Here is a 13,960-nt window from a genome sequence, read left to right on the forward strand (position 1 = left end):
AAAGAGATGGTATTTTACCCTCTGAAGGAACTGAAAGCAGCAGCAGGGTATGTTTATCAACAATAGAAACCCTCTGAATATACTAGTGAAGAGACAGAGGAAGAAAGTAAAAGTAGAGAACACACATATTTACAGACATGCAATGAAAGTAAACAGCATGATGAGAAAAGAATAGGTTGAACAAATAGATAGAGATAGAGGAAGAGGCAGCGAAACAAAGAAGAATAACAGCTGTAGCTAAGGGTACAGCAATAGTAGAGAACAAATGAATGGGAGGACAAATATTGCTCATACTGGATGATAAAGGTGTTAGTGGAGAAAGAAAGGAAGGGGAAGAGCAAGATGAGAGAGCAAACGAGAAGGAAGAAGAGAGGTTATACAAACAAGAAAGAGACAAGGAGTGTACGTGAATTGAAGAGCAAAGAAAATATGAGGCAAAAAGAAAGACAGAGAGGCTAGAAGAAGAGAATAAATAGAAGCCCAAAGATTGAAACCATGTAGGTTACAAAGAAGGTGAGAGGAAGAGGAATTTAGGGAAATAAGAAGGGAGGAAGAAATGAACTGAAATAGGGGATTTAAAAATAATGAGGTTGAATACGCTGTAGAAGCATGATACCCATAGAAACACAAGTGCAAACCGAAGAGGACAGAGGGTCCCATGGATGGTGGCGAGGACCATTAAATATACCAGATTGGAGAGAAGTAATTTCAGAGACCATAGGAACAATAGGAAGGGTATTGAACTCAAGAATGCGAACAAGGAGCATCTTTTAGTGGAATAGAAAGACGATTGGATGACGCCAGAGTAGACAATCCTAGAACTATATCCTTAAGTGGGTTAAATCTTGAGGATGCAGAAGAGGACAATAAGCATACGAGTTGGGGCATAATAATTTCAGATGAGGAAAGGAAACAAAATAAGAAGATGCAAGAAGAGGGTGCAAACTGATTTTCATTCGAGTCAAGCGAAGATAAGTGGATACAATGTTTAGATGTAGAGGACCCTACAAGAAAAACACTGGGAGCAATACTGTATACTGAACAACCAAAAGTATGATTGCACAGTACAGGGGATACATCCCCACACTATGTGAGCAGACTAAGGGAATAGGCAAGGAGGACATAAGCAGGCAAGGATAATGCTGCCTGGAAGACAAGGATCATGGTTAGGTATGACAAAGGATCAGGGTTTTCACAGTTTCCACTATTATAGAAAGGAGGGGTTCGACCACAATATATACCATGACCCCAGATTGATAAAGATAATTTAAAATGCACACTACCGAGTTTGACTTCTGGTGTGGGAAAATGGATCAAGGGATTGGAGAAAAGGACGTCAAGAATGGCATTAGCTATAGGCAATATAAAAGCCCTAATATCAGCTATGCTAGGGGAGAGATCTTATGACATTTGGAGGTAACCACTCGAAAACACAGTGCATGATGAAGCGCCATTTAATAACTGTAGAGCGGACCTTTGGCGAGTGATGAGAGTACAATAGCCTGACACATCAAATATTGGGGCGATAAAGACTAGGAAAATGTGAGAAGATGAGGACCCCCTTGCTTTTAATCAGATATTAAGGATAGAGGGAGAGCGGGGAAGCACGAACCGTGGGATAAAGGGTAGTGTTATTCTACCACATATTTTATGTCAGGGACTGCCACAATCAGTACAACTGCAGATAAGGAAATAGGTGGGAATGGAAGCAAAACCATGGCCAGAGATAAAATTGGCATTTGTGCATTATTGCAGAATGCTAAAGGGGAAAGACAAGAATACATTTGAGGGTAGAAAGCAAGCAGAGGCGAAGTTGGTGCAGAACAAATTATCAAAGTACACAATAGAATGTGCAGTGTTGACAAGTAATGTGGGAAGAACGGCACAAGTAATGCAGGTCCCACAGCAAAATAATGGAGCCAATACTCAAGATCAGAGTGGGTATAATTATATGCCAAGAAGCAGATGGAATGGACCTCGGGAGGAAGATGAGCAGGATTTCAAAACCCTCAAGGAAGAGGAGAATTAAATGGAGGGCAGCCCTTGGAATTGTGGAAAAATAGGACATGTGGCTAGGATGTACAGAAGTAGAGGAGGCATGCAGTAACATAATTGGAAATCTTCAAAAGGGGGGACAGGATATGCTCCACAATATAATACATATTCAAAAGGATATTATTCCCAAGATCACATACAGAATCAGGCATATGCCCCACAACCACGGCAGTTTCAGCAAGTGCTAATGCAGACATAATTGCCACAACCGCAGCAATTTCAACAAGTACCATTGTGGACACAATCATTACAGGGGCAGCACCAGCAAAGACCTATGCAAATGCAACAGGCACCCACTCAAAAAATACAACTATATCCCAAAGCAAGAGACAGGTGCATCACAATGGCAAATGGACATGGGAACTACACAAATAGCAAAACCCAAATTAGGGAGCATGCTTGTGGAGAACGGGAATCCTTTCACAGGCACAGGATTAAATCTATACCCACAATAGGATAGCCCACATGAAGACCTGATGTGTTCAGTAGTATCAGTAACACAAGACCCCCAAGAGGAACCAAGGATCAAGGTGACAATAGGAGGCAAGACATTTTCATTTCTTGTAGACACTGGAGTGACTCAGGCATTGCCATAAATGCTCAGGGATTTACTGGGGAGATGAGTTTAGTTCCACTTAAAGATGAATTATCCATTTCTATAGGGGGACACAATATGTCTATGCCATTTCTATACTGTAAACCAACACCAGTGAATATACTAGTATGTGATTTAATGACAAAACTTAACATGACAATATTGTCTACTGACAAAGGCATTGTGTGTTCAACCCTGGGGATACATTATATACATGTGAGGGAATTTATATTAGCCTTTGCAGGAAAGAAAGCTTTAAGGGGAGTCCCTCTAGACGAGGAAGTGTTCTTATATGGAGTGAACATTTTATTATCATAGTTACATAAATTATAAAATTATAAGGATGCCTGATAAATGTTTGTTCAGGCCAGAAATTCCCATGGATGATGAGGAAAGACAGGTTAGTACTCTGGAATTAGAAGCAGCAGTGGTAAGAGAAGAAAGGGTGATGCTTCATGGGACAGCCGATGAGGAAAGATAATGGAGAACAGTGATAGCCCTTAATGAAGGATATAGACGGACAGACTTGACAAATTAGGAAATATTTAGGGATGACTATTCCGATGATGAATTAATATTCTTTATAAGTCTCAATTATTGGATTAAAGTTGAGAGCATAGAGGTACCACAGAGAATGGTGTTGGCAAAATGAAAGCCGTCCTTTTTTCAGGAAGATGGAAAACATGGCAAGTATCTTATGGACCACAAGTCCATATGACGGTTATAGGTCAAAGGATAAAAAAAAAGGGTCGAATGACAAAAGGGTCGAGTCAATTTGACCGAAAAAAAGGATTGCATTTCTTTTTTTTGGGGGGTCCTTTGGCCAAACCCCCGTTTCTGGGGTAAATAAAAAACCTTTTAAAGGTACACTAGAGCAAAAAAAAAGATATATTTAAAAAAAATTCAATCCTTTGGTTTTCGGTCAAATACACTCCACCCTTTTGCATTCGACCCTTTTGCTTTCAACCCTTTAACTGGACACCCCCTATGACATGGGCCTATTGAAAGGAGTGGGAGCAGTGAAAATGAAGCTTAAACCAGGAGCTATTTTGCCACATCTAAAACAGTAACTGATGTCCAGAGAGGCAGATGAGGGGATGTTTGAAACCATATCCAATTTAATGAAGCAAGGCATACTATTACCATCAGATTCCCCAACCAACACGCGTCTGTACCCTGTCAAAAAATCAAAGGGATGGTCGTGGAGATTTATCCAGGACCTTTACCCTCTAAACCACATAGTCAAAGCAGAATTTCTTTTAGTTCCAGACCCTGCTACAATATTGTGCAATAGCCCATCAACAGCTCCTTTGTCGATTTGAAAAATGTTTTTTTCTCAATCCCCTTACAAGAAGGCGCACGTGGTTTGACTTCCTTTTCATATAGAACAATTCACCTGAAACATACTTGTTTGCCTCAGTGTTACTGTGAGCCCTCTCTATTTTCAATAGAGTCCTTCAGATGGACTTGGGAAATGTTGAACTTGAAAGTGCTATCATTCTATATGCGGATGACATTTTAGTGTGCACTGAAACAGAAGAAAAATGTAGAGAAGACTGTCAAACTTTTGATGATACTTGCAGAGAAAGGGTACAAAGAAGACAAAGAAAAATTACAGTACTGTCAAGAAGAAATATTTTACATAGGACAGTTAATCTTGCATAAAGGAAGAAAAGTGACACCTGAAAGAGCAGTGGCCATTATGAGAACCATGCAGCCAAACAAAATGTAAGAAACATGCAACAATGTTTAGGTCTATGTAATTATTGCAAGGTCTGGGTCTATGAGTACAGTACATATATTCGACCACTTTTAATAGTGCTTATAGAAGCACTGCTGGCTAAAACTAAAATAGTGTGGGCAGAATACACGATGAAGGATTTAATGAATTAAAAAATGTGATTAGTACAGCTCCTGTATTAGGCATCCCAAATTACAGTGAACAATTGTACTTATTTTCCCACACAAGTGGAGAAGTCATGATAGCAGTCTTTACACAGAAAACACCATTAGGACATGGTCATAAACCGCTCTTTTCGAAGTGGAAGACTTTCTTTGCTCTGCTCTCCCCTCGCCCTTGCCATCACAAAAACAACTACCAGGTGTTGCCGAACGTCTTCTTGCGCTGGGAGTTCCTTCAAACTCGCGCTCGCTAGACGCTCGCTTCCAGGAGGAGGCGGAGCATCGTGCCGATCACGTGACTGCTCACGTGTCACTGCCAGCCCATAAACACAGGGCCAGTGCAGCTGAGCGGCGTGAACCGCTCTTTTCGAAGTGGAAGACTTTCTTTGCTCTGCTCTCCCCTCGCCCTTGCCATCACAAAAACAACTACCAGGTGTTGCCGAACGTCTTCTTGCGCTGGGAGTTCATTCAAACTCGCGCTCGCGCTTGCTAGACGCTCGCTTCCAGGAGGAGGCGGAGCATCGTGCCGATCACGTGACTGCTCACGTGTCACTGCCAGCCCATAAACACAGGGCCAGTGCAGCTGAGCGGCGTGAACCGCTCTTTTCGAAGTGGAAGACTTTCTTTGCTCTGCTCTCCCCTCGCCCTTGCCATCACAAAAACAACTACCAGGTGTTGCCGAACGTCTTCTTGCGCTGGGAGTTCATTCAAACTCGCGCTCGCTAGACGCTCGCTTCCAGGAGGAGGCGGAGCATCGTGCCGATCACGTAACTGCTCACGTGTCACTGCCAGCCCATAAACACAGGGCCAGTGCAGCTGAGCGGCGTGAACCGCTCTTTTCGAAGTGGAAGACTTTCTTTGCTCTGCTCTCCCCTCGCCCTTGCCATCACAAAAACAACTACCAGGTGTTGCCGAACGTCTTCTTGCGCTGGGAGTTCATTCAAACTCGCGCTCGCTAGACGCTCGCTTCCAGGAGGAGGCGGAGCATCGTGCCGATCACGTGACTGCTCACGTGTCACTGCCAGCCCATAAACACAGGGCCAGTTCACCCTTGCGGCGTTAAGCCCGAACGCGGAGACAAGGGCAACGCACCTGACTATACTGTTTCAGCTGTTTAGCTGGTGAGCGGAGGAGCGGCGCCCCCGATGACCGCAAACTCAGGCCCTCAAACTAGGAAGAAAACTCTCCAGCATCGAAGGTTGCTAAATCCGTGGTCTGCAATGAAAGTGACAAGTGGCTCCCAAACAGTAAAGGTATGCGAGCGGGGAGACGGGCTTCCTGCCCCCGTGGAACCAACTATGTGTTTAGAAATTCCTATAGCTCCGCACATATCCACGCTCCACAATCCTGCTGTCACTGATACAATAATGCCTGCCACTATATCACTCGCACCAGTCGAGGTAAACGACATCCTTCAACCAGACGCAGAAATCATTGCCATCATTGCAAATAAGGCATCCGCAATCCATCTCTGTGATCAGTCACTTGTGCCCCATGAAGAGCCGTCACAGCTCTTAATTCCAACTTCTACTTTCCTTTCTGTTCGCTCACCTAAATGCCTGCCGCCGTCTGTCTCTCTACTCGACATCTCTAATAAGCAGAATGATCATATTAGCAGCAAAGGAAACTCTACAGCAGCTGCGTTATTCAGCTATCCTGTCCCATTGCTACGAGACAACAAATCGCCCACTCTGTTGATCAATAGTCCTGAAGTCTTCTATTCGCCTTTTGATGTGACTGACGTCGAAATGATTGAAGCTGACCCTCAAACTGTGATCATCCCGCCCACACCTCATATCGAAATTCCAACTGCTGCCTCAAAGTGTCTCGCAACATCTAGTAAGAGCGAACAATCACTCATTTTCATTACCACGTCTATAAACTCGGCCTCTCTAAATCCTCGTTTGTCAAACGATGATTTTTTAAATTCAAAACTCACAGCAAATCCTTGCAACTCATGTGATCCACCTGATATGCATTTCCTCACAAACTGTTCCACTCTAAATCGAACGTCAACAGTACCAAGGAAACAGCCTCAGAACATCATTAGACTCGTACCCGAAGTAAACAACGACAAGGAACTCTTAACTCCTGCCAATCATCAAGTATGTGATACCCTCAAAGGTTTAATCAATAATCATTCTAAGGACATTCAAACTGCGTCGCCTCACAATTCCAATAAATCTCACACTATAGGAACACAGTGCGAGAACCATAGTAGAAAAAAAACAAACACAAATCCAAGTACAGAAGGACGCGAGGCACGACTTCTGGCACAACTTGACGCAGACTACGCCGCCGCAAAAGAAAGACTGCTGACTTATTACGATCAACGTCATCAAACCTGTTCTCGTAAAATGCCACAGTTAAACTCAATAGAATCAGCTGACTTGGTCACTCAGGGAAACCTCACACGGCAAGACCACTCATCATCTTTAACTATAGATGGGGCTGACCTGAGCCGCAATTTACCTGACATTGCCGATGAACAGCCTGCTATAAATATCAATATGTCTGCAAACAAAAGTGTGGCCAAAGGTCCTCGATTACCAAATCTGACATCTACAAGTACTCCTCGAGTATGTTCCTCCCTGTCAAAGAAACATCTATAAGATCATCTGGAAAAAGTCCAATCAAGCGCCCAAGCAGCGTCACATGAGGCGACCTCCTCGAGCTTACATTCCTGTGTAGATGGCTCTTCATCGGCATCTCAGAAACCCAGTCTTTCGGCTGCAGCAGCCACGCAGCTATACAATAATGTGCTTGCTGCGACATCGATGGCAATGATTCCCTTCACAAAACTCTACGAATCACTTCACGACGCCTTAAAAGATCAAACAGCGCTAATCGCAGTCTTATCTGACAAAATGGTGAAAACCGAAAATTTCAACAACTTTCTGAAAAATCAGATTTCGAGAGAAGCCGATCTTACAACGCGATGGCAGGAACGACTAACAGACCTAGCTGCACGCCATCACTGCCAAAATGACACCTTATCGGAAGGTCTCTTGGAAGCCCTAAAGTGGATGCGGCACAATGTCGATGCCGTCCTCTCACATTCAGTCTTGCAAAATCCACTGCATACTAAAAATCTAGAACCTCTCACAACAGAGTCTCCTACAGAAAGTGAGTCAAATGTTCTTCAAAACTTGGCTTCGGGGCAAACCTCTAACTCGGGAAAGAATCTCTTGGTATCCTCAATTGCGTCTCAAATTGGACAACCTAACCACTCAACTGTGATGCCTATTTCAACAGGTAGTCAGTCGCATCGCGATGACTCCCAACAAAATCTGATATCAAGTAAGGACAACATTGAAAAAGAAACAAATTCTTTATGTATGACTTCAAAAGGAGCGGTCTCTGACACGGCCCAATCTGCAGCAATTCTTCCTAAAGACAGGAACCCGCCCTCCACGATCTCGACATCGCAGGGGATGCCAACCTCATTTGGCATATTCACGGGAGCCGCAAAAGCAATAACTTTTTCTCTTCCAGTTTCTACAGCCAATCCCTCCAAAAATGTGAAGAGCCTACCGGCCACCAGTAAGACAAAATCTATACGCTCACATGGCACCATCGATAAATCGAAAGAAAACAATAGCAATAAACAAAAAAAATTCATCAGAAACTTACCTTCGCCGACAAAATTGAGTCTGTTCACACGAACAACCAAACCGGAAGAAGACGCAGCCAAAGTTCACGCTATACCGGCACAAACTGAAAGACCAACTCGTGCACCAGTTCATCCCCCATTGAAAAGACGAAGAACCGAGTCGGCAAGTGAGACAATTGAAAGCTCTGAGAGTGATCCCGAAATAGACCTTTGTAATCTCTCAACTTATTCTGAACAGGAAAACTCACTCGAGAGACACAACGTGAGTGCCATTGACGGCATACGTTCTTTTCCTCCTGACGTTCAAGGTCTGTCCAAATCCATTACAGACCGAAAACCAGTGTCAACGACTCTGCGTTCACGTTCTGGCAACGAAACTCACAGGGTGAGCGATCAATCTGTCCATGTCTCCAAACACTCATCTAGATGGAACCCCAAATGTACCAAACACCAACAAAGCAAGATGGCGCACCATGTCTCTAGAGTCCACCAAAATCTCTCTTCCTCTTCGACTATACAAATTGGGAAATTGCGTCTTCAAAACATTCAAGACGACGAAAACGACGTCAATCTCAATCGTGCAAATGTGATGCGACTATTCAAATGCATTCCATCGCTACGTACAATCGAATCAGCCGACATCAAGATTGTTGAATATCCAACTGAACATACTGCTGACCAGGTCATTTTGCATATTCCTTCTGCCTCTGTACGAAATACTATGTTACGTGCCTCCGATGAGTTACTGGCATTTGGCTTTGATATCTCGACCGAAACTCCGACACCCACAATGAGTCCTAACATCCGGTCTTTCTCACCTTCATCTAAGGCTGATGCCTCTATAAGCTGCAAAGAGATAAGGCAGTCACTTGCGGCAATTTCACTACGACACAATAAAAATCTTCAGAACAGTCGAAAGTCAACCAGGGAAAATCAATTACCCCGCTCCCGCAACACGAAACAATAGCCACAACCATCTGACTGTGAACCTCGGAGCGAGATCTTATCATGGAATACGAGAGGATTTACACACCTCTTCAACAACTTCGAAGTCGACCTTCAGTATGTGATCATAATCTGTCTACAAGAAACGTGGCTCGTAGAGGCTCCAACGAAAGACGGTTTTGAAACTCACCTAAACCCCGCCATAAAAAATCCACAAGGTCGCCCTTACTCTGGGCTACTAACAATGACCAAAATAACTAACCAATGGAAACTCATGGAAGTCTCAAATCCGAACCCCTTCACTCAGGGGATACACATGCAATCGACGCAAGGCACCATAGACGAGCGGCTCAATCTCCTGATTATTAACAGCTACTGGAATCCGTATAAAATCAGTACTGCCACGTTTCTAAAGGCCATTATTAGTCTCATAGACAACGCTGTATTAAAACACAAAAACCTGTCAATAATCTGCTGCGGGGACCTGAATTGTACTTGGTTTGGCTTTGACACGAGTCGACAAATATATCTACCCCTTGGCGAACATGAGCTATCTTGCAGAAGCAAGGCCTGGATGAAGGCACTACAAAACCGAAATTGCCACTTGGTGAACGGAAATGTTAAAGGAGATGATCCTCCATCCTCAACCTGGCACCGCGACACTTCTCATAGTATCCTGGACTATTTCTGGGTGTCTTTGAACATGATGGCCAAGATAACAAACTTAAAGGTCGAAAAAATGCAGAATAGTGACCATGATCTCTTACGCCTCTCATGCACCCTTGAGTGGGCACTATTCAAAGGACATTATGATCTACCTATCACAGTAAATGCAGCAGGAAATCGTCTACGAATAAATGGTCCAAAACTCCACGCACTAACCGACCTCTTATATAATCTTTATGCAGAGCAAAACGTCAATTACGCACCTCTGGTCAGCAATATGATGTCCACCACCATCGCAGCCCGATCAATGGGAACAGTGCACAAACATGTGTCAAGCACAATCATTTCGGCACAAAAGAAAACGATGAGAGCTGACATTCGACAGCTGAAAAAGCTCTTAAAATCACCCCTGATGGCCGAGACACTCAGGAAAGAAATTAAACAAAGGCGACAGGTGTTTCGTAATTGGTTGAAATCGCACAAAATGATCATCGACCAAAATAAGGCTGAAGCAATGATGAAAATACTAGTAACCAAAAATACCCGTCAGATATGGGACATCCTAAATTCTGGCAATTCCTGATGCTCAGCTTATATATCCAACGAAATAAATAGTACTACCTGGGTAGAACACTTTTCTGAAGTGTACCAGTTGCCTGAAAAAGAACGCAATTCAGACTTCGTGCTTTCCGGTGTCGTTTGGGAGGTAACCATGTCGGCTATTGAAATAGAGAAAATGATCAAGAATCTGAAGAATTCCCATGCCGCAGGTCCTGACATGATTACTAATATCATGTTGAAAAAACACGCCCGGCAATGGGCCATTTTGATAGAAGCCTTGTTAAAAACGATTCAGTTCACAAAACAAATGCCTGAATCATGGCTGGAAGCTATCGTGGTTCCAATATTCAAGCGGGGAAATCGAGCGATTCCAAACAACTATCGCCCGATAGCCTTACTCGACACTATCGGAAAAATCCTGGGCTCGTCTCTTCGTCAAAAACTTGAAGGTTGGGCTTCGCACGCAGGGATCCTAGACATCAGACAAACAGGTTTCACCAAGGGCGTAGGCGTTGAAATCAACTTACTCATACTAACTATCTTAAAGCTGGAAACTCTGCAAACAGGGAAAAAACTATTCCTTGCTTTTATTGACCTACGCCAAGCTTTCGACATGATCAATCGTGACCTGCTGTGGACAAAACTTCAAGCCTGGAATTGTCCGAAATCTATATTGGAACCCATCCAGGCCTTACATTTTGGTACATCAATTCAAGTAAGGCTCAACAACCAAGGCGACTTGTCACCAAAAATTCCTACACATAGGGGTGTGAAACAAGGCTGCCCTTTGGCAGCTGAGCTTTTCAAGCTCTTTATTGCAGACATCCCAGCCTGCCTAAAACGGGTCCAGTGCTTTTCTCCAAAAATCAACACCACACCGATAAACTGCATAGCATACGCGGACGACCTTGTCTTAATTGATCGTACCCAGATAGGTCTCCAACGGCTGCTGAATAATCTCAGCGACTATCTAAAACAAAACGACCTAAACCTGAATGTCGACAAAACCAAGATAATGGCTATCGGTACAACAACATCACGGAAAGATCAAGCATTTAAATGGACCATTGAGAATAACACACTATCATCGGTGAAGTCCATCCGTTATCTTGGCATCATGTTCAATAATTCCATCAATGAACACGATTGGATGCAAGATCTGATCACACGAATGAACCAGTTCGCAATTCAAGGTGCCAAGATAAACAGCGAATTTGGAAAATTCAGTCTTTCACCAGTTTTGATATTTTATGTCCAAAAAGTAATACCTGCAATTGCCTTTGGAGCGGAGGCCGGATGGCGTTTGGCCGCACAGAACTGGCACAAACTTGAGGCAATATTCTGGAGGCGTGTCTTAAGACTTCCAAACTACGTTTCCATCACTGCGATCCGTTATGAGCTATCGCTGAACTCTCTACACTCTGTTGTAATCTGGAAATCATTGACTGCCTGGAGGAAAATGTGCGTAGCTGCACCGTCCCCTGCTTACCAAATTCTGGCTGAGAAACACGCAGTTACCAACAACCATCTACTTCGTGCCTGGAAAGCTGCCCTGGCAACCTATCTACATAGTGCTGACATACCAATTGAGGATTTAATTAACTTACCACAGTTGGCAAAGATCAAATTTGACAACTGGTCGTGGATTTGCAATTTAGAACTTCGCAACAAACTGAAATCCACGCTGAAATTAGACACCACAGTTCATAAATTGAACAAACCCTGCCGATATTTAACAAAATGTCCAAACTCGCAATATTGTGAAAAATTCTTGAAGTTTCGACTGAACGCCATTCAATCTAAAGAAATGCTGTGGCAACGCAAAATCAAGGACACTGTCGACAACATATGCCGATTTTGCTGCACCACCAGGGAATCGTCTTATCATTTAATACCAGCATGTGCCGGGGTGAAAACCCAACGACAATGTTACCTTGGGAAATATGCTCCTCTGGACAACGACATGGCCAATTGGTGGTGTCGGGCAACTTCTGGTCATGACATCCAACTCACATGTGCCATTGTTAACTTTTTGGACTCCATTTTTCTCTTATTAAGTTCTGAGGCAAAAGCAATTACTAATTAATTAATGATCCCACCAACCAACAAAAATTGCTGGGCACGCAATAGTAACCTTGGAGGCTGTATATGTCTGCAAATACATCTAGTTACCCGATTGCAAGACGCCCCTTTGAAGATCAGTTTTGTCTTCTATGTAACAAAAGCTATGGGTGTCCAACTTTTTCTTTTCTAAGTTGTGATACCACGGCTGATGTTTCAATAATAAAAAAAATAAAAAAAAAAATAAAAAATTACATAGTGTGCTTTTAGTTGCAGTTATGAAAGGACACTATCCTTGCAAACAATCTTTGGCAACTGTTGCATTTGCCATAGAAAAGACTTCAAGCATAACTATTCAGTGTTCTGTGACTCTATTTGCAGAGCATGCATTATTTGCAATTTTAGAGAAACCCAAAAGTACTTTGACCACTGAAAAAGCATTGGGGTATGAAGTAAATATTTCAAACCCTGCAATTAAAATGGTAAGATGCAGTATAGTGAATCCTGCAATGTTCATAGCTCAACCAGAGGGAGACAATGATAATGTGCATGACTGTGTTTCATACAGAGTGTTATAATGATATTTCCCATGTTAGAGACAATGCCCTGGGAAGAGGGGCAGTAGTTTTCCTTGATGGTTCATCTAAATTTGATCAACAGACTCGGGTGAGACATTTGGTATCAGCAGTAGTAAGGGTGACCAGCGAAGGGGACATTTGAAGTATTGATGACCAGAAGATTGCCACCAACCTATTCAGCACAGGCTGCAGAATTAGCCACACTCATTGATGCCCTATGAAGTTTTGAATATGAGGAAGGGACGGTGTACTCTAACTCCACCTATTTCATGTGAACTGTACATGCAGGCCTGGCCTTTTGGAAGAGAAGGGGCTTCTTCCACGCAGAGGGCATGCCAGTGTAGCAATCAGGGCTATTATTTGCAAGCTCTTTGAAGCCTTAAGCTTTCCAGAAACCATAGCCATTGTTAAATGTGGAACACATTCAAAAGGAACAGATTTAATCTCTTGCAGGAACACAGCCTCTGATTTAGATGCCAAACATGCTGCACATTATTCATCCATGTGTGAAGATGAGTAAAAAGATGTGAAGCAAGCGATGCATGTCGGTAAACGAAGGATTTAATATGACATCCATTGTACAGTTAATTGAGAAAGAAGGACGAGCATCTCAAGAGGAAAAGGAGCTATGGAAAAAGCAGGTGCATTCTCTATCCCCCACTGAGGCAATTTGGAGACAGGACGGTACAGGAAAGCTAGTTATGCCTCTAACATTGTTGAGAGTAGTGTTGTAGCAGCTCCACTAGCACGATCATGTAACTCGAGAGAGTCTAGCTGCTACAATAGCCGAAGAGTGGTTCATACCGAACCTCAGTGAACATTTGGCACAGTTCATTGTAAAGGATATTGTGTGCCAGGAATTTACAGCAGGGCTCACTCTGCAGACAGTGAGAGGAGAATCCCCGGACCTAATGGCCCCTTCCAACATTTGTAGATAGACTATATGTGGATATGATGCAAACATGAAATGATTATCGATATATG

This window comes from Ambystoma mexicanum, chromosome 9, assembly GCF_040938575.1.
Source record: "Ambystoma mexicanum isolate Mex_15411 chromosome 9, UKY_AmexF1_1, whole genome shotgun sequence".
Taxonomy (NCBI): domain Eukaryota; kingdom Metazoa; phylum Chordata; class Amphibia; order Caudata; family Ambystomatidae; genus Ambystoma; species Ambystoma mexicanum.